This window comes from Triticum aestivum, chromosome 4D (assembly GCF_018294505.1).
Source record: "Triticum aestivum cultivar Chinese Spring chromosome 4D, IWGSC CS RefSeq v2.1, whole genome shotgun sequence".
Lineage (NCBI taxonomy): Eukaryota > Viridiplantae > Streptophyta > Magnoliopsida > Poales > Poaceae > Triticum > Triticum aestivum.
The window spans coordinates 418,360,052-418,383,122 of NC_057805.1; the positions used below are offsets into that span (position 1 = coordinate 418,360,052).

General features: G+C 51.4%; 1 long non-coding RNA gene across 1 annotated transcript; it reads left to right on the forward strand.

Moving 5' to 3' along the window:
* The first annotated feature begins 5,870 nt into the window (after nucleotides 1–5,870).
* LOC123100159 (uncharacterized) lies at nucleotides 5,871–6,661 on the forward strand. Its single transcript, XR_006448371.1, has 3 exons — nucleotides 5,871–5,954; nucleotides 6,156–6,264; nucleotides 6,573–6,661. It is a non-coding gene; the product is annotated as an uncharacterized lncRNA (long non-coding RNA).
* Nucleotides 6,662–23,071: the final 16,410 nt, after the last annotated feature.

Here is a 23,071-nt window from a genome sequence, read left to right on the forward strand (position 1 = left end):
TATAAGGGTTTTAGTCCAAGGACTAATCTGTGATGAAACAGAAAAGACCCAGGGGCTAGTTTGAAAAAGCAGAAAACGTTTCGGTTGGAAATATGCCAGCCCAGAAGGAAAACTCACTTTGCCCGAAGGCGCTTTCAGAAAACGGTTCGAATAAGAGAGAGAGAGAGGCTGACGAGGGGGTCCCACCCGTCAGGTTCAAACTTTGAAACAGAGCTCGCCGGCGCCGAGGCTCCCGGTGGTCGCCGGCGTTGATCCACGGCGAGGTAGGGGGATCGGAGGGTACCTATGGGTTCACGGTGTCTTTCCGCGTCGGTGGGTGGTGGACTTGGTCGTCGGCGAGCACCACGTCGACGGCGGTCTTAACTCCCGCGGACGGTGGATCGGGCGAGGATGATACTCTCCAACGGGAGCTGCAACCTTCAAATTAGGGTGCGGGTTAGAGTAGTGGATGCACTAGGAGGCTACTAGCATGGTTTGAGAGGCGGGGGTGCACGCACTTGAGCAAATCTTGCCGGATCCCGAAGCGGGTCGGGGCGGCCGGAGTCGGGGAAGAGGGCCTCCCTGAGGTCTCCCCAGTGGCTGGGCGTGGTTCTGGTGAGGTGGAGTGATGGTGCTTGGTCGAGATCGAGCTCGGGGCCTCCTTTTATAGTCGATCCGAGGCGGTTGCCGTGAACGGGATAACGCCGGCGGGCGATTACGGCGAGGCAGGGGTCGGGCAGGAGGTTTAGGTGATTGGGCATCATCGTGATGGTCCACTGGTACCGTTTCTCAGTTAAATCTCGGTCGGACTTGGGCGATACTCCGGCCCTCGACGGAACGGCCTCACGGGCACGTCGGCGGCAGGGAGCGCGCTCCGTGCCTTCCAGTTCACGACGATGGCTCTGCAGCACGCACAGGGAAGGGGACGGCCACGCGGAGGCTTCTGGTGGTTTGGGCAGTGCTGGACGGCGCCGTCCCTCGCTGCGCCTCTCTGGCAGCGGCAGCGAGTGCTGCTGCCGCCGCTCACGGGGGCGATGCTCCTCTGCCAGCTCACCGCCGACGCCCGCAACTATCCAGGCAACCGTGCGACGCGGTGGATAAGAAGGAGAAACAGGGAGCGAGGCGCCACTGCAGTTACTGGCGAGATCGACGTGAGGTTCTGAAGAAAACGACACCTATGACTGAAACTGAACACCGAACTCTGAACCTGACAGGAACAGTGCATGTCAGGTGTTCGACGATATGTTTTGGGCACGAGGAAAATTTCTCTGGAGCTGGGACCTGGTGAGGTGACCTCTTGATGCATCTAGAGGCTGCCTGATTTTTCTCAGGTTTTTAGGAGAAGAAAACAAATGAATTTCATCAAAAATGACAAATCTGGTCCAAACTTGCAGCAAGCAAATTTTGAAAATTTTGAACTGTGGACCAGTGGATCTTCATGGATCTTGGTTGAGGGTTCTAAGGACTAGCCAGGGAGACTTGTTTAGAATCAAAACACAAAGGAATTCTAGTGGTTCCTTTGTAAATCTCTAAGGGCCAAAATAGAAGACAGAAAAGATTTTTGATTAAAAATAAATGGAAATAAATTCAAGGGGGAGTTAAACTTGCTGGATTTGAAGCTTGACTTGACACAAAGTGGGAAGATGGCTTTTGGGAGGGGGATTTCAACTTAGGTCATGGCAAGAGATAATTTTTGAAAGTGGAAGGATCACTCCATAAGCCATAGGGTTATTTTTAAAAGAAAAAAATTTCAAAAACTTTCCCCAAAGAAAAACATTTGTGTTGAGTCAACACAAGATGAAAAACCCTCAAGACCAAAGATCAAGTTTTGGATAAACCCAAAGAAAATACTTGTCATAAAAGAAATTTTTTGAGAAGGAGAGTCCTTTAGAAAAAAATTTAAATAACCTCCTTCAAATCAAATAAAGAATTTGATAAAACCAAATAAATTTTTTGGGGTGTAACACTTACCACCACTTTTCCACACTCGCTACAGTAACTTTATTGTGTCTTTATCTAAACAGCCCCTAGTTTTTATTTACATGCTCTTTATATTCTTGCAAACCTATCCAACAACACCTACAAAGTACTTCTAGTTTCATACTTGTTCTAGGTAAAGCGAACGTCAAGCGTGCCTAGAGTTGTATCGGTGGTCGATAGAACTTGAGGGAATATTTGTTCTACTTTTAGCTCCTTGTTGGGTTCGATACTCTTATTTATCAAAAGAGGCTACAATTGATCCCCTATACTTGTGGGTTATCAGAAGGAGCCGCGAGGAGAGACGCACCAGCCTTCGGGGACCTCCTAGCCCTCAACGAGCACCGGTGAGCGACAGGGAGACCACCATCTCTCATCATATCCTCCCAGATTCTCGATCTGGAGCGGGAGACAGACGCCGCCACAGGCTGCCGGGGACGCCTCTGCATTGTCGTCGGTTGGACGAGGGAAGCAGCAAGATGCTGGCTATGCATCGAACGTGGGCTGCTTCAGCTTTAGGGGAGATTTGACGATGGTGCAAGGCCCCCCGCTTCCTTGTTGTGACGTCGTAGCCTCACTAGCCCTTCTACAGGTATGCTAGCTCCTTCTCTCCTCTTCTTTCATACTGATGCAATTCTCTCATACTGATGCAAAAGGAGAGGTGCAGATCTGAAGATTATCCAATGAGGTATAATTGTTAAATTTGCCTATTTTGGCCCTTCTGCAGGCAAGAGTTATGTCCATATGAGCTAACGCTTTACTATCCAAACCTTCTGAAGGTCATTGGCTCTGATTCTTTGGAAAAAAGGTTGAGAGCTATACACAACAACGCTAAAGATGGAGCAGCCTGCCATGTATTAGGGCATACACATTTCTGTTGGGATTATGCGGTTGACAATATCAGGTACTAATCTAACCATTCTCTACGATTGAAATGCGGAATTCTTAAGCTAATCAGATAGGTCTTCCAAAACAGGTATGTACAAGTGCTTCTGGCATACCCTCGAGAAAGAAAGTGAAGGATAAATGGAGGCCAAGGATGGTTGCCGTTTTTTGTATATTGTGATGGCTTAAACCCTGAAACAAGAACAGAAGGGAGTCTGATAACACTCAGCTTGTGCCATGGTTAGCCAAATATTTTCAAAGTACTGCAGATTCCCTGTGTTTGCTAAACAAACTAGATAGTTTGTGTATGCGAGCAATTTATTCCTTTCAACTGCCATTATGTGTGCACAATTTCATCTTCAGTTCTGAAGTACATCTCTTCCATTCTACATCAAGTTAGGTGTATCTCAGTAGGTATCAGGAGGATAGAATAACCAATACCCTTACTGGTCATTTAATTATGTGCACTATGGATGATCACAAATTATTATGGGTTCTATACACCAAATAATGCTTTCACTTTTCTGTTTAATGTAAAAAATAGTTTTTCTATTGTTATTGCTTGATGTTCTACAAGGTTCGGGTTCCTCTTAATTTTCTGGCACTATTGGTTTTGCTTGACAGTTATTTTGGTGCTTTACATCTAAGTTTAAATGTAGGCAGTCTGACTATTACAACAACATAGAAGAGAGCCGGAGAACACTCAGCTTGCACTGTGGGTTGCCAAATATTTTTCAATATACTATGGACCCCCTGTGTTTGCTCGAGTGTATTGTACTTCAAAATCATGAGAGCTCCACACATAAATTTTTCCCAGACTTACTATGTTCCTTCAAGTGTAAGCATTTGAAATTCTTGATGCATTTGAGGCGGTGGAAACGAGAGAAGCTGGGAGCGTAGCACTGACCGTGACTGTGATTGCTACAGGTAATATGTTAGGAGTTTCTCATGTTTATTCGCCACTTTTCAGTTTTCTAAATCTTTTTTTGTGCTGTCGGAGAGCTATTGTGTGTCAGACTGTTGTCATTAACATGGGACAAGCTTATTATTTATTATGTTTGGGTCTAAAGTTCTATAAACAGATCAGATCGACGGGTGGTCAGATCATCTGGTACAACAGAATCAGTGAGTAATGAACATTCAGTCCTGATAAAGTCTGGGTCATAGTAGCCTTGCCACGACATGAGCTGCGATGCTACGAAATTCCTCTTAATCAAAGCACCACTTTGAACTCAATGAACTAGGCACAATACATCCCTGTGTTGCGGTCTCTGATGCAAGATGAACCATAGATTGTAGCCAAGGCATCAACCATGTCTACTGTGTTTGCTTTTCTCTGATACAATTTCACATTTGATTCGATGGTTTTACATCATGGTGCAGGCGTCCTTCACAAATCATTACCATGTTTATCGATAATTTGTTATTTGCGTTATTTGTCTGACCGGTAAAAAGCTAGAAATATCTTTCCATTACCATAAATGCATCCTTCCTTTTTATATACTAGAGTTTTCTTTAGGCAATTGTACAAAATAGGCGCCAATGCAGTTATAGATAGTACACTCACAATTATGATTCTATCTTCTTTAATATCTACTTGACAATTTTGAAAGTTCAATTAGATATGTTCTGTGCACTGATTTTTGTAGACTGTTTAAAATATATACCAGAACACAACTTCTAGAATTCGAAATTAATTGTATTTACTCTGTTTTGGCAGCTCTAAGAGATAGACGGAGGTCTCGACTGGCTGGGAAGATTTGACAAGAGATGTGGAGATGGGGCACGGGCAGGGGAGGGCGAGTCGGCCTGGAGGCCCCGGTTGTGGCGCAGCGCGATGAGGCAGGTGTGGGACTCGCGGTGGCGGGCGGCCTCGTGCTGGAGCTGCTCCTGGTGGGCGGCCTCGGCCTCGTCCACGCGGACTTCTCCTGGTTGTCGAACCGGTTGAGGTTGCAACTCTTCTTCTCCGTATCAGTGTCACCGTCGTTTTTTCTTTTGCATGCGTCGCTTCGCCGACTTTGCTTTCCATGTCCTCGTGCTCTTCGAATTTCTTGTTCTCACTTCTCTTTATCTTGTTGCTGCAGGTCATCCAACTTCTTGTTTATCAGGCTACTATTTGATAAAATGTAAGATATTTCTCTTTGGAAAGGTAAGATATTTCTTGCTCGTCTGCTGTTTGATAAAATGTCTCTGAGCTGAAATGTTTGTTTGCTGCTTCTTTCTCTTCCTGTCCAGGTTTCCTGACGTCCGGACTGGTCATACTTTTACAAGGTTAGATGTGTTCTTATTGATGCACTTCATTGCTTCTTGCTACATGCTCTGTTTGCTTTGTTTCATGGCCTACCACTTGTTCTTGTCTGGTGAGATTATGGTGCGCCTTGTCTTTTTCTAATGCTGGCAGCCTTTGTCTCCTTATTAGTGTGTTAAATTATGTATATGGGTTCACGTGTAAGCAAGCTGAGTGGGTTATGTAGGCTACTGTGTAAAATGTGCATGCATAACCGCCTGTAAAGGAGTTCAGTATATCATACAAAGAGCAGCAGCAAATGCTTATTATGTTCCATTAAAGCAGATTAGAAGATTGTTTAGTTTGGGTAATTTTATTAATTTCTTTTTTTCTCCTAACTAACCGAACTGGCTTTATCCAAAAAAGAAAACGAGCAGGCTTGATTAGCTTAGAGAAGAGAATTTTTAAAACGCTGTGGTTATAGAGTTGTGCTCGGTTTGCTTCTTTTGGTCATTCTTGATATAAGCAATTGGTTAGCGTTGCTGTTTACTCATATAACGAATGGATTGCTGGGAACGAGTTTATCAGAGCCTACTGGAAGTGTTTATGGAAGTGGTTCTATGAACATGCTGATCGTGCTGCACTCATGCTGACCATGGTGTGTGCAACTAGACTGATCCGGTTGCTTGTCTTTGGAGATCTTCACCTGTAGGTTGCGCATTTGTCTGCATTTATATTAGCAGCTGTGTTTTTATAATTAGGTGCCTGGATTTAGTTGATATATGCCTACTATATTTAAGTACATGGGGGAGGCGCGCATGGTTGATGATTATGTTCTGGGTTGGCCATTGAGAGGGAGGCCGAAGCAAACTCCGTTAGGTTTCAGGTGCACGCCCTCTGTCCTTGTTTTCGTCTCTGTAGCTAAACTTGAGAATTGTACACTTTGGTATATAAAGTTAGTTGCTGAGTTTACATGCAGTTATGAAAGGTAGAGCACATACATGCTTGATTTTACTTCCTTTAATACAGGGCATTCTATAATTACTAAGAACTGATTTGTTGAAGTGTGCCTCCCTATTTTGTCCAGAAAACTACTTCAGGTTAGGCGGGAGAAATAAAAAGGGTAACCATAGATATATGGTCTAGCATCACGAGGTTCAGGTTCCTGTTGTTGATCAACCGTTGCTTCGGTCGAGGTGGGTTATGCTTGATTATGTTCTTCTTTGTATTTTTGTTCATGGCCTACACTGATGTTATCATCTATTCTGTTACAAAAATTTCAATGGCTTAGTTTCATGTCCCAGTACCACTTGAAGTACAACTAAGTACCTTCTGACAGGACAATAATGTATGTATTTACCTATGGTTATTGTTTCCTATAAGAAACATGATCATCTCACCTTGGTTTCCCCTGTATCTGACTTGGGACAGTTTTATGTGAGATCTGTTTTGCATTTTCTGTGTGTGTGGATGCTTAAGCTTAAGCTTTTGTTATTTGGTTCAGCTAGAGATTAAAGAAGACTGAAATTATGGGCTCGCAGCGACGATTGTTGTGTCCAACCTGCACAAGAATTCCAAGAAGTCCTTCTCAGAGACGTAAGCCAGGACGCATGTTTCTGCCATGTTTTCCTTCGGTTGGATTTCGTGGATTTAGGTGTTGAAAAATTATGGGCTGTGGATGCAGGATTAAGGACATGTACCTGCACTACAACGAGAGATCTGGGCTGCTTCTTTGTGGCTTCCAAACTTGAAATATTTGTTTGGAAGTTAGTTTAGTTTTTTGTTATGGATACACAGCTTCTCACACGTACCATCCTCTTAGACCTTTAGATTTCCAAAGAAACTAAATGAAGATATCGTGGTATGGTCTCAATAGTACAACTTAAAGCATTCCATGCTTTATATTTTCTCTGAAATTTGCTCTTGAAGAATCATGTATCTATGTTAGATCCGGTGAAAAAAGGCGGCTTCCAAGGAGAGGATGCGGGAGTGTTGGCCACATTTGGTTTTCGACTTGGGTGTCTAAATATTCTCACCATACTTGGCTCCCTCTCGGCCTTTGCGCCATTGGCGCAACGAGTCATCTAGTTACCCTTAAAGGAGAAAGGAAATGAAAAAAACCTAAAATAAAATCAAGATAATTAAGTTTTGTAAGAAAAAATGGATTAGTGGCTTTGGTAGAACCCTTAAAGAAGAAAGGAAACGAAACAAAAACTAAACAAACTAAAAATATGAAGTTTTCTAAGGAAGAATGAATTAAATGCTTTGGTATTACCCTTTAAAAGGAAAGAAAATAAAATAAAAACTAAAACCTAATAAAAATAATGAAGTATTCTAACGATGAATAAACTAGTGGCATTGGTATTTACCCTTTAAGTAGAAATAAAAGTAAAACAATGGAAAATCTGCACAAAATATACACTAAAATTGCGCACATTAAATATGCAAGAATAATCATACAATAGTGCAATTATGGCAAAAAAAAGTTTTCTAAGAAGCAATGAATTAGTGGCATTGGTGTTACCCTTAAATAAGAAAGAAAATAAAATAAAAACAAAAATAAAATCAAAGCAATAAAGTTTTAAAAGAAAGAATTAATTATTTGCATTCGTATTACCTTTTGAAAAGAGAAAAATTTAAGAAAAACTTACACACCACTTTGCACTAAAATTGCACTTTTTATAATATGCATAGAATAATTATATAATAGTGCAGCTTTTGCACATATTATATAGTATTTATGGACATACATTTACACCCACCAAACATCCTAAAAATACCGACAACAGAATTTTTTTTAAACCGTCTAATAAATACAAAGAAAAAACAAAAGCAAAAACAAATAAAAACAGAAAAATAAGATAGACAAAAACAAAAGAAGACAGAGGAAGCCTAGGTCGTCAGACGGGCTGATGGGCTTCAGCCTCCTAAGGTTTGATTCGCCCAAAATATTGGTCAGTTGAATTCCCGGCCCAAATCAGACACAACACACAACAGAAAAAAGGAAGCACGGATCTTCAAGCAGCAATCAACGTTCAGAAAAATCGACTGACCCTAATTCATAGCTAAAGTCTAAATACTCCACTAAGATTTACTAGGCCGGATATTCCGCTATATTTTAGGAGATCGGTTAGAGATGACCTTAGTTACGTATGCTTCCTCACGTTGATGCTTCTTTCTCTTGGTAGTAATATTTTAGTGCCTACACATGACAGCATTATTCCTCGCAGATGGGAGAATCAACGCAGCCCAGATCCGTGTCGATCTAGGAAGCTTGCTCCGGCTTTTTTTTGGAACGAAGACGCTAGAAGCGTCTGGCTTTAACTTAATAAAGCCACCAGGCTAGTACCACAACATTACTTAAGTTTTAGAGACCAAGCATAAAAGCATGAAGCAAGAAAAGTTCGAAAGACACACCAGGGAGCCAGGGTTACATAAGGAAATCAGCAGCAATCACAACCCTATCCTCGACTACCCCTAAACCAAAAGAAGAGACCAACTATGGAGGCTGCCTTGCGGTAGACAAAGTGCTTCTCATCTTCTCCATGATCTCCGACATCTGCTCAACATCGCGGTGCTTCCCCAACGGTGTCCACATCTATAGGAAGAGATGGCATTTAAAGATAACATCAGTGGGGTGAGCGGGGAACTTCTTTTCGATCGTCATTTTGTTCCTAATAGTCCATAATGCCCATAGAAGCGCCCCTACGCATCTCCAAACTATACGGCCCCTAGCACCTTTCTGGGTTTGAACAATTTGGAGCAAATCCGTGCCCGACGCAGGGCACCGGTTTTGATGAAACGTTTCCCTCACGGCGCTCCATGCAAACCTAGCTAGCACACACCGAAAGAAAACGTGGTTCGCATCCTCGTGATTCCCGCACACGATATGCACCATTGGATGGGCCATTCCTTTTGGCAACATTGTCCGCCGTAGGAAGGCGATTTTTAAACATTCGCCATAGGAAAATTTTACTCTTAAGAGGAAGCCTGACCTTCCACAATCCTGTGGCAATATCCACGGTGTTTCCTTCCGCCATCTTGGAGTAAAGAGACTTCACCAAGAACTTACCAGAGGCGGTTAGGCCCCAGGAGACCGAGTCAGCCCCCGAGCTCAGCGGCTCCGACCCGATTCGCGCCAGCAACTCAGTCCAGCTTCTATATTCGATATTTGTCAGGGGGCGTTTGAAATAAATGGCAGGTGGCGAAGATCTAAGTTCTTCCCCAATCAACACTATCGTATCCGTCACAAGCTGATAAAAGGAGGGGAACACCTGCCACAGCGACCGAGGATCGATCCATCTATCAAGCCAGAAGCGCGTCGACATCCCGTTCTGAACTCCGAACCGAGCCCCTACCGAAAAGGCCGGACGGACTGTCTGGATCCCGTTGCAGAACGTCGAACCCTTGCGCTTGGCATTGAATACATTCCCGTCCGAAAAGTATTTTGCCCTGTGAATGTCGGCCCAAAGCCCCGACTCTTTTTGGGCAAGGTGCCACCACCACTTAGTTAATAGTGCCACGTTCATCAGCTTGGAGTTAAGAATTCCCAAGCCGCCAAATTTTTTCGGTGTACAAGCCACCGACCACCTAACTAAATGATACTTCTTTTTGGTTCCGGTCCCTTCCCAAAAGAACTTGGAACGAGGCGTGTCGATCTTAGCGTGAACCCCATCCGCTAAGAGGAACATACCCATGGTGAAGAGAGGCAAGGAAGATAAACTAGTATTGGTTAGAATTAATCGTGTTGCCGAAGACATGAACCTCCCTCTCCACGGGCTCACCCGATTGGCCATCTTGCCATATAACGGTTCCCATTCCGTTATCGACAGTTTTCGGTGAGAGATGGGTAAGCCAAGGTACTTAATTGGAAAGCCCGCAAGCTTACAATTAAGCAAGTTGGCCGTATGCAAACTTTCCTGCTGGCTCATCCCAATGGAAATAACCTCGCTCTTTAAGAAGTTGATTTCCAAGCCAGACAAGAGTTCGAAGGTTATAAGCAACAACTTGATTATCGCAATACTATGCAAATCCGGCTCAAAGAGAAGCATAGTGTCGTCGGCATATTGCAAGTGCGTGACCCCACCTGGGATAAGGTGACCCACCACGCCTTTGATGTGACCAGCCGCCCTGGCTTTGTCAATCATTGCCGAGAAAACGCCAGCCACGAAATTGAAAATCAGAGGCGAGCCGGGATCCCCTTGTCGTAGCCCCCTCTTGTTAAGGAAAATTTTCCCCAATTCTCCGTTGATTGTGACCGTGGTTTGCCCACACGAGATGAGGTGCATGATCCGGTGCACCAAGCCTGCCTCAAATCCCTTTTTAAGGAGGGCTTCCCGAATAAACTCCTAATTAACTCGGTCGTAAGCTTTTTCAAAATCTAATTTAAGCAGGATCCCTTTCCCCTTAGAACGCTTAAGCTCATGAACTATTTCTCCTAACGCAATCGGGCCTTCTAGAATGTTACGTCCTTTCAAATACGCAGTTTGACTCTTCATGATGACACACGCTGGGCTACTGGCGCCAGGTGCATAGCGTAGGCTTTAGCGCAAAGTTTGAAAGGCACGTTAATCAAGGTGATTGGCCTAAAAAGTCGGATATTATCAGCGCCCTTAACTTTCGGAATGAGGCTAATTGCACCATAGTTTAGGCGCGCCAAATCAACCGAACCAACCGCAAACCCGTTAAGTACATCGTAGTGCTTAAAACAAGGCCAATTTTTTTAAAGAAAGCCATTGGCCAACCGTCGGGCCCTGGAGCCGTATCGGTCTTCATGTCAGCCAACGCCTGATCGATTTCTTCGGGAAGGAAAGTAAGGGCCAGCCCATCGTTTTCCTCCTGGGAAACCCTATACGCCGGCGCCGCCCCTACGCCGCCAGTACTTTTCTTCGGCACGAAGGGTGGCAAGAACTTGATTTTCGAGGGAATATCGAAGTGCCCATTCACTTTCCACCATCGGCCTCGAATCCGCTAACTCATCAAGAGCTGTGATCGCCTCCACTAACCTAGTCCGCTCCTTCTTGGCTTCGCTCCCATAATTAGCACCCCAACCCCTGAGGAAAGAGCCCAGAGCCGCAGCCGCTGCAGTCCAGAGCTCAGCCGCCCCCCGTTGCGGCCCAAGCTGCCTGCCTGCCCCGGCTATGTTTACAAAGTTTCAGAATTATGAATTATGTTGTTACTATGCTGCTATGCAGGGTTGACAGTGCGTACACCCAGATTCAGAGTTAAATAGTTTCAGAACTACATCTTGAAAGGACTAGATTAGTTGCATTGCTGACACGACCACAAAATTTTCTGATCTGCTATACTCGCATAAATGATTTTCTCGATCTTATATTCTGTACGTACTTTTTACAGAAGAGAGACTTGAGTTGCAACTTGATGACACTATTACACGATTCTCTGCTACTCCATGGTCATAAGTCCGATAATTCTCTTATAGATTTCCCCGCGTGGATCTAAGCTTGATGTACGGTTTGCCGTAGTAGTAGCTCACTGTAGGTAAGCACTGCACTCGGTGGCAAGAATTTCACTGCTGAAGAGTTGAACAGGCATCTCATCTGCACTTTTTGGATGGTGGGAGACCTTTTTGTTCTGCATGTCGACGCGAAGCACATGGTGGTTTTTGAACTCCGCGTCACCGTCCTCCGTCACCTCCAGGTCGACGAAGAAGAGGTAGACGACGTCGTCCTCGTCCGCGCTTAGCACCGGGAACGACGGCAAGTTCTGCGGCAAGCCCAGCGAGAGGTGGCTCTCGCTTGCCCAGATGTCCCTCACGTGGTACACCGCGCCTTTCTTCCAACCGCAGAGGTCCGGCGACAGCGTCCAGATGTTCACCGTTACCTCGTTGCCGGGCCGCTCGCCGTAGCCATCCATGGCGACGAACTTGATGCTGCCGCCGACACAGGCCATGCAGCGGAACTCCTCCGCCTCAAGTGGACATTCCCGTTTGTCCATCTGGCCACGGTCATACGTCGGGCACTCTCCGGGCAGCGGAACGAAGCGGAACCCTGGGTCGGCGCCGTGCCGGAGCACCGCGCGCAGATCGCAGACGGCCATGCCTTTGAACAGATCCACCCAGCAGAGGCTGGAGCCTCGATGCGCGAAGCACGTGTCTGCCCTGAAGAAGTGGCCGGGATAGGACAGCTCGTGGGGGAAGCTCGAGACCTTCAAGATCCATTGTGCGGTGGACGACTGCCACGTGTAGAGTGCGGCTTCAGTCGGGTCGGAGTCCATTGCCGTGGTGAGCTCGACAAGAACGTAGCCGCCTTCCTCGAGGCACAGGACGCCGGCTCCCATGCCGACGTCGGCACGGTCGTAGTCAAAGGGGGGCGGGGGGATCGCCGAGAGGGAGTTGTTGCCGGCGTCGTAGATCAGATAGCCTCCTTCCGAGTTGGTGCCGGGGCGGTAAGGATCGGCGAAGAGGGCGACCAGGTTCTTGTCCCCGCTGGCGATGTAGGCGGATGTGACATCTCTGTCGCATATCCCCGGCCGCAGTATGCGGAGGGAGGACAGCTCCGGCGGATCGGCGAAGCGGGCGTCCGGTTTCAGGGTCCGCAGGTAGGCGAGGACGGCGTCTCTTCTGTCTTGTTGGCTTGATACTAGGCTCTTGGTGCCGCGGATCGACGCATCTCCTCCTGTTTCGCTCGGTTCGTGCTCGATGTCAATCATCCGCTTCAGCAAGACCCAGCTGGTAGGGGCCATGGCAGCTGGAGTAGTATGGTTGTGTCGAGAAAACAGGAAGGAGAGGTTTATTAGGGGAAGGAAGAGGCGGCAACCTCCGGGAGGGGGATGAACCGGCGACTCACGTACAGAGGAAGGAAACCCTCGATCCCGCTCGACGAAGGGGCGGCGATCGTGATCGGTAAGTGGCCAAAGGCAGGGACGCGGATACATTGGACGGTGGATACGTAACGACGAGATACAAACCATGAAAAACAAGGGGCTCCATCAGAAACACACACAAAAACAAGGGTTTTATGCCCGCTTCGATCCTTTCCTCAAAACAATTTGGAAAGGAAAACGCTTGCTTTAGACCGGCTGAAAACAGCGAGACGCAAGCCTCCTCCAGCGATCGACACGCGTCCCTGGTGGCCTCACGCGCCGCTCGCCCATCTCCGTCTTATCCACGCAGAGAAGCCACGGCCGCTCATTTTTTCTTTCCTATCGCTGCGTCGGTGCGTCGTCTTCCTCGCACTCACGCATCCCTCCTGCAGATCCCTCTCTCTCTCCTATGCCTACTGCGAGAGCTCCCTCCTCCTTACACTCCCCCCTCCCCCGGCCGGGCGACGGACTGCTGCAGCTGCGTGGGGCACCGCTGCGCTGCAGCGACCGCGGTGTCATGAGTCGAGGAAAGCTTCGACACGCAACCACCGCCCGCCATGGCCGTCGTAGATGATGCTGCTGCGACGGGGAGCATCTGCGCATGGCCGTCGAGCTGCGATTTGAGCACGGCGTGGCTGCCTGAGCTGCAATGGTGGGAGTAGCGCTGCGACGGTGACCGCGGGGAGTGGGCCGACAGGGACATTGCAACTCCGGCAATGTTGCTTTGAAGCTGTCTCGGGGCTGAGATGCATCTCGCCGGAGCTGCAATGGAGCGCTCGTCGGCGCTCCCTCCCACCGCTGCAATGGAGAGCTCGCCACCGCTCCTGGCGCTGCAATGGAGCACTCAACGGAGGTCTCAGAGCTGCGATGCATCTCGCCGGAGCTGCAATGGAGAGCTCGCCGGCGGTGTCCCGGTGCTGTGTTGAAATGGCTAGGTGGCGTTCTTCCTAGGAGGGGGGGCATGAGCTGCTAGAGAGCTCCGGCGGCATCGACGTCTGCTGCATAGCCGCTTCGGCGGCATCGACAACCGCTGCATAGCAGCTCCGGCGGTGTTGCGGCCGCTGCAATACAACTCCGGCGGCGTCGACGGGCCGCTGCATCGCAGCTCCGGCGGTGTCGCGGCCGCTGCAATGCAACTCCGGCGGCGTCGACGGGCCGCTGCATCGCAGCTCCGGCGGCATCGATGACAGCTGCATAGCAGCTCCGGATGGAGCACCGCCGACCGCGCGGCGCTGGCGCTGTAGAGCGTGGCAGCCGTGCTACCATGAAGCTCGACGGTGGCAGCTCAAAGTGTTTTTTTGTTCCTCGATGTGGTGTTCTTTTTCTTCCTTGTGGCGATGCGGACTGCATGCAGGAGTAGTTGCCTGGTGTGATCCAATGGCCATACAACGCCTGATCCAACGGCCCACGAGGCGGTTGATTTTTTGCCTCGCATCAGCCGGATGACGCCTAGCACTGGCCATTTGGAAAACATGTGAGGTACTCGATCCGCACTTCATTTTAGGACACATTAATAGAAAACCTTGTCTCATACTTCATTTTAGGATATAATAGAGTGTTTGACAAAAAACTACCACATTTCAGGCATCCATCCCACAGAAATACCACATTTTTAAAAGTGACCGAAAACTACCAAAAAAATTGAAATCTGGTGACTAAAACCTATCACTTTCGGATAATGACTAGTTTAGGCGATCTAAACGCGTTTATGACAGGTGGAGCCCGTCTGTCAGAGCTGACGTGGAGAAAAGTCAACACCGTTTAGTCTAACCATTAAGTGACCGTTATGACAAGTGGGGCCCACGTCATTCTTCTTCCTCCTCCTCTCTTTTTCTCTGGCATTTTAACAAACACCTCGTCTGCAGAGAGGAGCGCTGTTGTCATTGCCGCCTCCATCGTGGAGCTCGAGCTCATCCAGGGGTCCGGGGAAAGGCGGCGGCGGCGCGGGGTCGCCGGCGATTGGTGGTGTCCTTCGACTGTCGTTGCTCCTCCCCTCTGCTCGCCGTCGTGGCTCTCCGTCGTGGCGCGTTGATAGCCAGCCTGCACATATTGTTGGGGCTGCTGAGCTGGGTTGGCATTGGCATCGCTGGCTGCGAGGACCTCTACGTCGTCGCGCACCGACGGAAGGGTGGGCACGGGGAGCCTGTAGCAGAGGCTCGTCGCGGCGTGGACGGAGAGGAGAAGGAAGAGCGCCCACCAGATCAGTTTGAGCGGCGCGGCTAAGCGCTCCTCCCCGCGGCCGCCGTACTCGAGCTGCAGGTAGGCCGCGAGCAGCAGCCACGCCACCGCGCGCGCCGCGGCGTCCGCCTCGTCGGCCACCGCGTGGAGCGCCCCGAGCTACTTCTCGATAGTGATGCGGGCATGGGCAGCAGGGAGCAGCGGTGGTGGAGTAGCTCCACGCGCGAACAGAGGAGCCTTGGGCGCAGGGGATGGGCAGCAAGCCTTGGGGTGCATAGGATGGCTGCGATGGCGAGCGAGAGCAGGAGGTGGGTCGAATAGGAGCGGGGCCGTGATGGCGAGCGCTAGCAGCGACCACAGGAAGACGGGGAGGGCGGGCCACGGCGGCGCGAATTTGACCTAGCCGGCCATAGCTATCCGCCGTGGCCAGCAGCCACACCTCGCAGGTGGCCTTCGCACTAGTCCCAGCGCCTCCATGCACTGACAGTGTTTGTTGAAATGCCAAAAAGAGAGAGGAGGAGGAAGAAGAAGGTTGATGTGGGCCTCACCTGTTATAACGGTCTACTTAACTGTCCGAAATAACGAAGTTGACTTTCCCGTCATGTTAGCACTGACAGATGGGCCCCGCCTATCATAAACACGTTTAAATTGTCTAAACTGGCCATTATCCGAAAGTGGTAGTTTTTAGTCATAAAATTACAATTTTTTTGGTAGTTTTCGGTCATTTCTAAAAATGTGGTAGTTCTGTGGGACGGATGCCTGAAATGTGGTAGTTTTTTTTGTCAAACACTCGATATAATAAGATGAACACGCTCACAACCTCAAAAGTTTCATTGTGTCTGAAAAGGATGGACGGCTTGGATCACTTATCGCGGGCTCGCTGGGCAGTTTAACGGGCCAGAGGTTTGAGGGCTTAGGTGCGTCTTGAATAGGCGGTGCTCTAGGTGCAAAATTGCATTGTCACGGTTAAATCAAGTTACAGGGCCGTGAACATGGTAGTTACAATTTAGTGGGTGATGCCTTCTCCACCCTGAGTTCTGAACATCTTAAGTGAACATCAAATGCTTTGGTTCCTATATTCAATACCATGGTTTTCACTTTCAGTGAGATTTCGATGAAATTCACTGAATTTCATTAATTTCAGCAACCACTGAAATATTTATGTTTCAGCCAAAATATTTCAGCAATTTTAGTAGTACATAGGAATTCAAATATTTTTCAAAATATTTTTAAAAAAAATTCAAATATTTAACTGAATTCAAGTTAATATTTCGGCCTTTTGGCCGAAATGCAAATTGAAATCCTTGAAATTCAGTGATTTTCGGCGATTTCGGTTAGTGCTGAAATTTTTCTGAAACTATTGAAAACTACGTACGTATGGACTACATAATTGAGTTGCATTGCAGGTTGTTGACACTGTTACACGATTCTCTGGTACTACTTCGGTAATGCGTTCCTTAATGTTATCGATTTGCCGTAGACCGTAGTATACAAGCTTATCTAGTACCGGACGGTGCTCTAAGCAGCTAGCTTTGAGAAGGCATCTCCTCTCTACTTTTCGGATGGTGGGAGACCTCGTTGTGCTGCATGTCGACGCGAAGCAAATACTGGCTTTTGAACTCCACTCGACCTTCGACCGTCACGTCCAGATCAGTGAAGGATAGGTAGACGACGTCGTCTTCGTCCACGCTCAGCACCGGGAACGACGGCAACGCCTGCAGCAAGCCTAGCGAGATGTGGCTCTCGCTTGCCCAGATGTCGCTCACATGGTACACCACACCTTTCTTCCAACTGCAGAGGTCCGGCGACAGCGTCCAGACGGTCATGGTCACTTGGCTGCCGGGCCGCTCGCCGTAGCCATCCATGGTGACGAACTTGATGCTGCCGCCAACGCAGGCCATGTTACGGAACTCCTCTGGGTTCGGTAGCCGCTCGCGCTGGCCACGGTCATAGGTCCGGCACCCTCCAGGCAACCGGACGAAGCGGAACTCTGGGCCGGCGCCATGCTGGATCACCGCGCGCAGATCACAGACCACCATGCCTTTGGACAGATCCACCCAGCAGAGGGTGGAGCCTCGAAACGCGAAGCACATGTCTACCTGGAAGAGGTGGCAGGGATAGCAAAGCTCGGAGGGAAAGCCCGCGGCCTTGGTGACGACCCAGTTCGCCGTGGAAGAATGCCATGTGCAGAGCACGGCTTCGGTGGGGTTGGGGCCCCTTACCTTCATACCTTGGCGATCTCGGCAAGAACGTAGCTGTTGGGTAAACTTCAAAGTTCAGGTTTAGGGTTTTAGGTGTCGATAGTTTCAGTTTCGTCAGTAGTTTCAGTTTCGTCACATAAGCCCGAGCTGCGACTCGGTTTGGTTAGAGTTTTTAGCGGCGCCCCGACCCGATCGTGGGATGGCACGAAAGCACGGTCAAGGCGCCATGACGGGCGAAGCGCGAGGGGCGCTGGGATGGCGGCGTCCACTACTCGCACTAGCTCCGCGTTTCCGTTGTAATTCAGTTGCAAACTCTGAATAAAGAGAAGAAACAGAAAAGCTGCAAGCAGTTCGCAACGCAAAGAGTCTCTCCCTCTCTCGCACCCACTCTCGTGTAAATCTCCGGTGATCGCCGGAGCCAGAGCCGTCGAGGTCTGCCTGACATTTGGTATCAGAGCCCCGTTGCTCGATCACCTGTGGAGATGGCAGGACCTACAGCCCGAGCAAGACCGTGGTGGATTCAGGGAATAGTGGAGGCGGCGGCGCCGTGATTGTACACCAGCGCGTCGTCCGCGACACCGGCGGGGCCTGGCCCATGCTGACGCGCACTAACTACGCGGACTGGGCCCTCCTGATGCAAGTGATGCTGGAGGCGCGCCAGCTCTGGGTCGCCGTCAACGACGGGACTCCGGAGCGAGAAACAGATCGCACGGCAATGGAGTGCCTGCTGCGATCGGTGCCGCCGGAGATGGTGTCCACGCTCGCCGTCAAGCCCACGGCGAAGGACGCCTGGGGCACGATCAAGACAATGCGGCTGGGCGTGGCGCGTGTTCGTGAGGCCAAGGCGACGTCTCTGCGCTGCCCGTACGAGGCGATCAAGTTCAACGACGGCGAGAGCATCGACGACTTCGGTATGCGCCTATCTTCTCTGATAACTCAGCTTGAGCTGCTTGGTGACAAGATTGGCGAGCCCGCCGTCGTCCGCAAGTTCCTCTCGGTCGTTCCCAAGGCCTACTCGCAGATGGCGTGTGCGATCGAGACGATGGTCGACCTCAACACTCTGGCGCTCGAGGAGCTCATCGGGCGGCTGAAGGCCATCGAGGAGAGGTGCGATCTGGACGGCACTCCCTCCGGGGGTGATGGCGGCGGTGGCAAACTGCTCCTCACGGAGGAGGAGTGGTTCGCGCGTCTGAAGCTGCGTGAAGGGGACGGATCGTCCGGCAGCAACAGCCGTGGCCGTGGGCGCGGCAGAGGGCGCGGCCGCGGACGTGGCGGTCGTGGCAAGAACGGCGGCCGTGGCACCAGCAGCGGGGACAAGTCTAAAGACATCTGCCGCTACTGCAAGCAGGCGGGACACTGGGCGCGCGAGTGCAAGGCCCGGCTCAAGGAGCAGGCGAATCTCGTCCAAGCCGGCGGTGAGGACGAGGAGCAGAGCCTGCTGATGGCCCAAACCTGCGGGTTCTCCAACCACAACTCCGTCAGCACAGACGCCGTGCCGGTCCACCTTGTCGAGGACGCTGTCCAGGTTCACCTCGGGCATGAGGGGAGCGGCGGCGCCGGAAGCGGCGTGTGGTACTTGGACACAGGCGCATCCAACCACATGACCGGCGATCGCGCCGTCTTCGCCGAGCTCGACACGGCCGTCATCGGCACCGTCAAGTTTGGCGACGGCTCGATCGTCAACATCTGCAGTCGGGGAACCATCCTGCTGGCGTGCAAGACCGGCGAGCACCGCGAAATCACTGGGGTGTATTACATCCCGCGGCTGCGCTCCCACATAATCAGCCTGGGCCAGCTCGACGAGAGCGGCTGCCAGGTGCTGATCCAAAACGGCGTCCTGCGCGTGCGCGACCGGGAGCGTCGCCTCCTTGCCAAGGTACAGAGAGCACCAAATCGTTTGTACTCTGTTGCGTTACGGATCGCACAGCCCGTGTGTCTTGCAGCGCACAGCGGCGGCGACACGGCGTGGACCTGACACGCGCGCTACGGGCATCTCAACTTCGACGCTCTGCGCAAGCTAGCGCGCCAGGACATGGTGCACGGCCTGCCTGTGGTTGAGCATGTGGATCAACTCTGCGACGCGTGCCTGGCGGGCAAGCAGCGGCGCTCCGCGTTCGCACAACAGGCCAAGCACCATGCACAGGAGCAGCTGGAGCTCGTGCACGGCGATCTCTGCGGGCCGATCTCGCCGACGACACCGAGCGGGGAGAAATACTTCCTCCTGCTGGTGGACGACGCCACCAGGTTCATGTGGCTCGTACTGCTCGCAACAAAGGACGAGGCCGCAGCGGCGATCAAGCGCGTACAAGCTCTCGCGGAGTCTGAATCAGGGCGCAAGCTGCGGACGCTGCGGACGGACCGCGGCGGAGAGTTCACGTCCGGCTCATTCACAGCGTACTGCGTCGAGCTGGGCGTCAGCCGCCACCTCACCGCCCCGTACTCACCGCAGCAGAACGGTGTGGTGGAGCGCCGAAACGACACGGTGGTGGGCATGGCCCGGAGTCTCCTGAAGGCCAAGCGCGTCCCCGGTGAGTTCTGGGGCGAAGCAGTCACGACGGCGGTGTTCCTGCTGAACCGCGCGCCCACCAAGAGCCTGGACGGCGTGACGCCATTCGAGGCATGGCATGGACGCAAGCCGAACGTGCATTATCTGCGCACCTTTGGGTGTGTAGTGCATGTGAAGGACACGCGCCCTGGACTGAAGAAACTCGACGATCGCAGCCGGCCGATGATCTTCGTCGGCTACGAGCACGGCACCAAGGGCTACAGAGCCTATGACCCAACAACTGGGCGCATGCACATCACGCGCGACGCCGTGTTCGACGAAGGGGCGCGCTGGGACTGGGCAAGAGAGGAAGGCGCCGTGAACACGTTCAGCGGCGCCGACACGTTCGTGGCCGAACACCTGGTGAGCAAACCTCCAGGGGCAACAGATGGGGGGGTGCAGCCACCTCGCCTCCGACCACACCACCAGCATCTCCAGCGCCGTCAACTGCAGCTTCGTCAACCCCAGCACCGACAACTCCAGTTTCTGTCAGTCCAGGAGGGGTGGAGCTGGTGTCGCCACCGACGTCGTTCAGCGACAACGTGCTCGACACGGCAGACGACATAGAGCGCGAGCACCGTTTCCGCACCTTGCAGAACGTGCTGGATTTCGGCCCGGCGGACGACCCAGACGAAGAGCTACATCTGTTGGCCGCTGAGGAGCCGAGCTCGTTCACTGAGGCAGAACAAGAAGCGAGTTGGCGGGGCGCCATGATCGAAGAGTTGAGCTCGATCGAGGACAATCAAACATGGCAGCTCACTTCTCTCCCTCCGGGGCACCGCGCCATTGGCTTGAAGTGGGTCTACAAGGTCAAGAAGGACGCGCGCGGGGAGGTACTCAAGCACAAAGCTCGGCTCGTGGCGAAGGGCTATGTACAGCAGCAAGGCATCGACTACGACGAGGTGTTCGCCCCAGTGGCGCGCCTCGAGTCAGTACGGGTGCTGCTGGCACTCGCGCGACTGCGGGCTGGGCCGTTCATCACATGGACGTCAAATCGGCGTTCCTGAACGGCGAGCTCCAGGAGGAAATCTATGTGCAGCAGCCACCGGGATTTGTCGTCGCCGGCAAGGAGCATCTTGTCATGCGCCTGAACAAGGCTTTGTACGGTCTGAAGCAGGCTCCCAGAGCGTGGAACACCAAGCTGGACACTTGTCTGAGCAAGCTGGGGTTCACGCGGTGTACGCACGGGGCACGGCGACCACACGCCTCATCGTGGGGGTGTACGTGGACGACCTGGTGATCACCGGATCCGACACAGAAGAGATCACCAAGTTCAAAGGAGAGATGCAGAAGCTGTTCAAGATGTCTGATCTGGGTCTGCTAAGCTTCTATCTCGGAATTGAAGTGAAGCAGCTAGAGGATGGGATCGTCATTTCACAGAGCGCGTACGCACGGAAACTCCTGGAGAAGAGTGGCATGGCTGGCTGCAAACCTTGTCACATCCCCATGGAGCCTCGCTTCAAGCTATCAAAGGAGAGCACAGCGCCACCAGTGGATGCGACGGAGTACCGCAGCGTCGTCGGCAGCCTGCGCTATCTGGTGCACACGCGCCCTGACCTGACCTTCTCGGTTGGGTACGTCTCGCGCTTCATGGAGGTGCCAACTGAAGAGCACCGCACCGCCGTCAAGCACATCTTGAGGTACATCGCCGGCACTCTGCATCTGGGCTGCAAGTACGGCAGAGGAGATGGTGAGCCTGAACTCACTGGGTACAGCGACAGTGACCTTGGCGGCGATGTGGACACACGCAAGAGCACCTCCGGGACCCTGTTCTTGCTTGGAGGAGGAGTGATAACCTGGCAGTCGCAGAAGCAGAAGATTGTGGCACTCTCCAGCTGCGAATCAGAGTACGTCGTAGCAACCATAGCAGCCTGTCAGGGAATCTAGCTCGCGCGCCTGCTCGGCGAGTTCAGAGAAAAGGAAGAGAAGACAGTGAGACTCAAGGTCGACAATAAATCCGCAATCTCTCTGGCAAAGAACCCTGTGATGCACGACAGATCGAAGCACATCGAGCTCAGGTATCATTTCATCAGAGATTGCGTGGAGACGAAGAAGATCGAACTTGAGTATGTGGCAACAGAGTTTCAACTTGCAGACATGCTCACCAAGCCCCTTGGTCGTGTTCGACTGCAGCAGCTGCGCTCAAGCATCGGCATGATCGAGGCAACACCCTGAACGATAAGTTTAGGGGGTGATTGTTGGGTAAACTTCAAAGTTCAGGTTTAGGGTTTTAGGTGTTGATAGTTTCAGTTTCGTCAGTAGTTTCAGTTTCGTCAGATAAGCCCGAGCTGCGACTCGGTTTGGTTAGAGTTTTTAGCGGCGCCCTGACCCGATCGTGGGATGGCACGAAAGCACGGTCAAGGCGCCATGGCGAGCGAAGCGCGAGGGGCGCTGGGATGGCGGCGTCCACTACTCGCCCTAGCTCCGCGTTTCCGTTGTAATTCAGTTGCAAACTCTGAATAAAGAGAAGAAACAGAAAAGCTGCAAGCAGTTTGCAGCGCAAAGAGTCTCGCCCTCTCTCGCACCCACTCTCGTGTAAATCTCCGGTGATCGCCGGAGCCAGAGCCGTCGAGGTCTGCCTGACAGTAGCCGCCGTCCTCGAGGCACATGACGACGGCTCCTCCCCCGACGCCGATACGGTCGTGGTCGTAGGGGGGCTGGGGGATCGTCTAGAGGGAGTTCTTGCTGGCGTCGTAGATGAGATAGCCTCCTTGCAAATTGGAGTCGGGGTGGTAAGGGCCGGCGAAGAGGGCGACCAGGTTCTTGTCCGCACTGGCGACGTGAGCGGATGTGATTTGCCCGCATAGCCCTGGGATGGATTCCGTGGGGCGCAGTATGCGGAGGGAGGACAGCTCCGGCGGATCGGCGAAGCGGGCATCTGGTTTCAGGATCCGCAGGTAGGCGAGGTTGGCGTCTGTTATGTCCTGGCGGCTTCGTGCTCCCCTTTTCGCGGCGCCGGCGACAATCGACGACTCTCCTCTTGTTTCGCTCGCGTCGTGCTCGGTGTAAATCCTGCGCTTGAGCAAGACCCAACTGGTGGTTGGGGCCATAGCGGCTAGGGTTTAGGGTTGTGTCGAGAACACCAGGAAGAGGAGATGTTTAGTGGGGGGAGGAAGAGATGGCAACCTTCGGGAGGGGGAGGAATCCGGCCGCGACTCACAGAGGAAGCAACCCTAGATCTCGCTCGACGAAGGGGCAGCGATCGTGTGATCGGTAAGTGACATAGGAACCCTCGATCCCGTTCAGAGCCTGGTC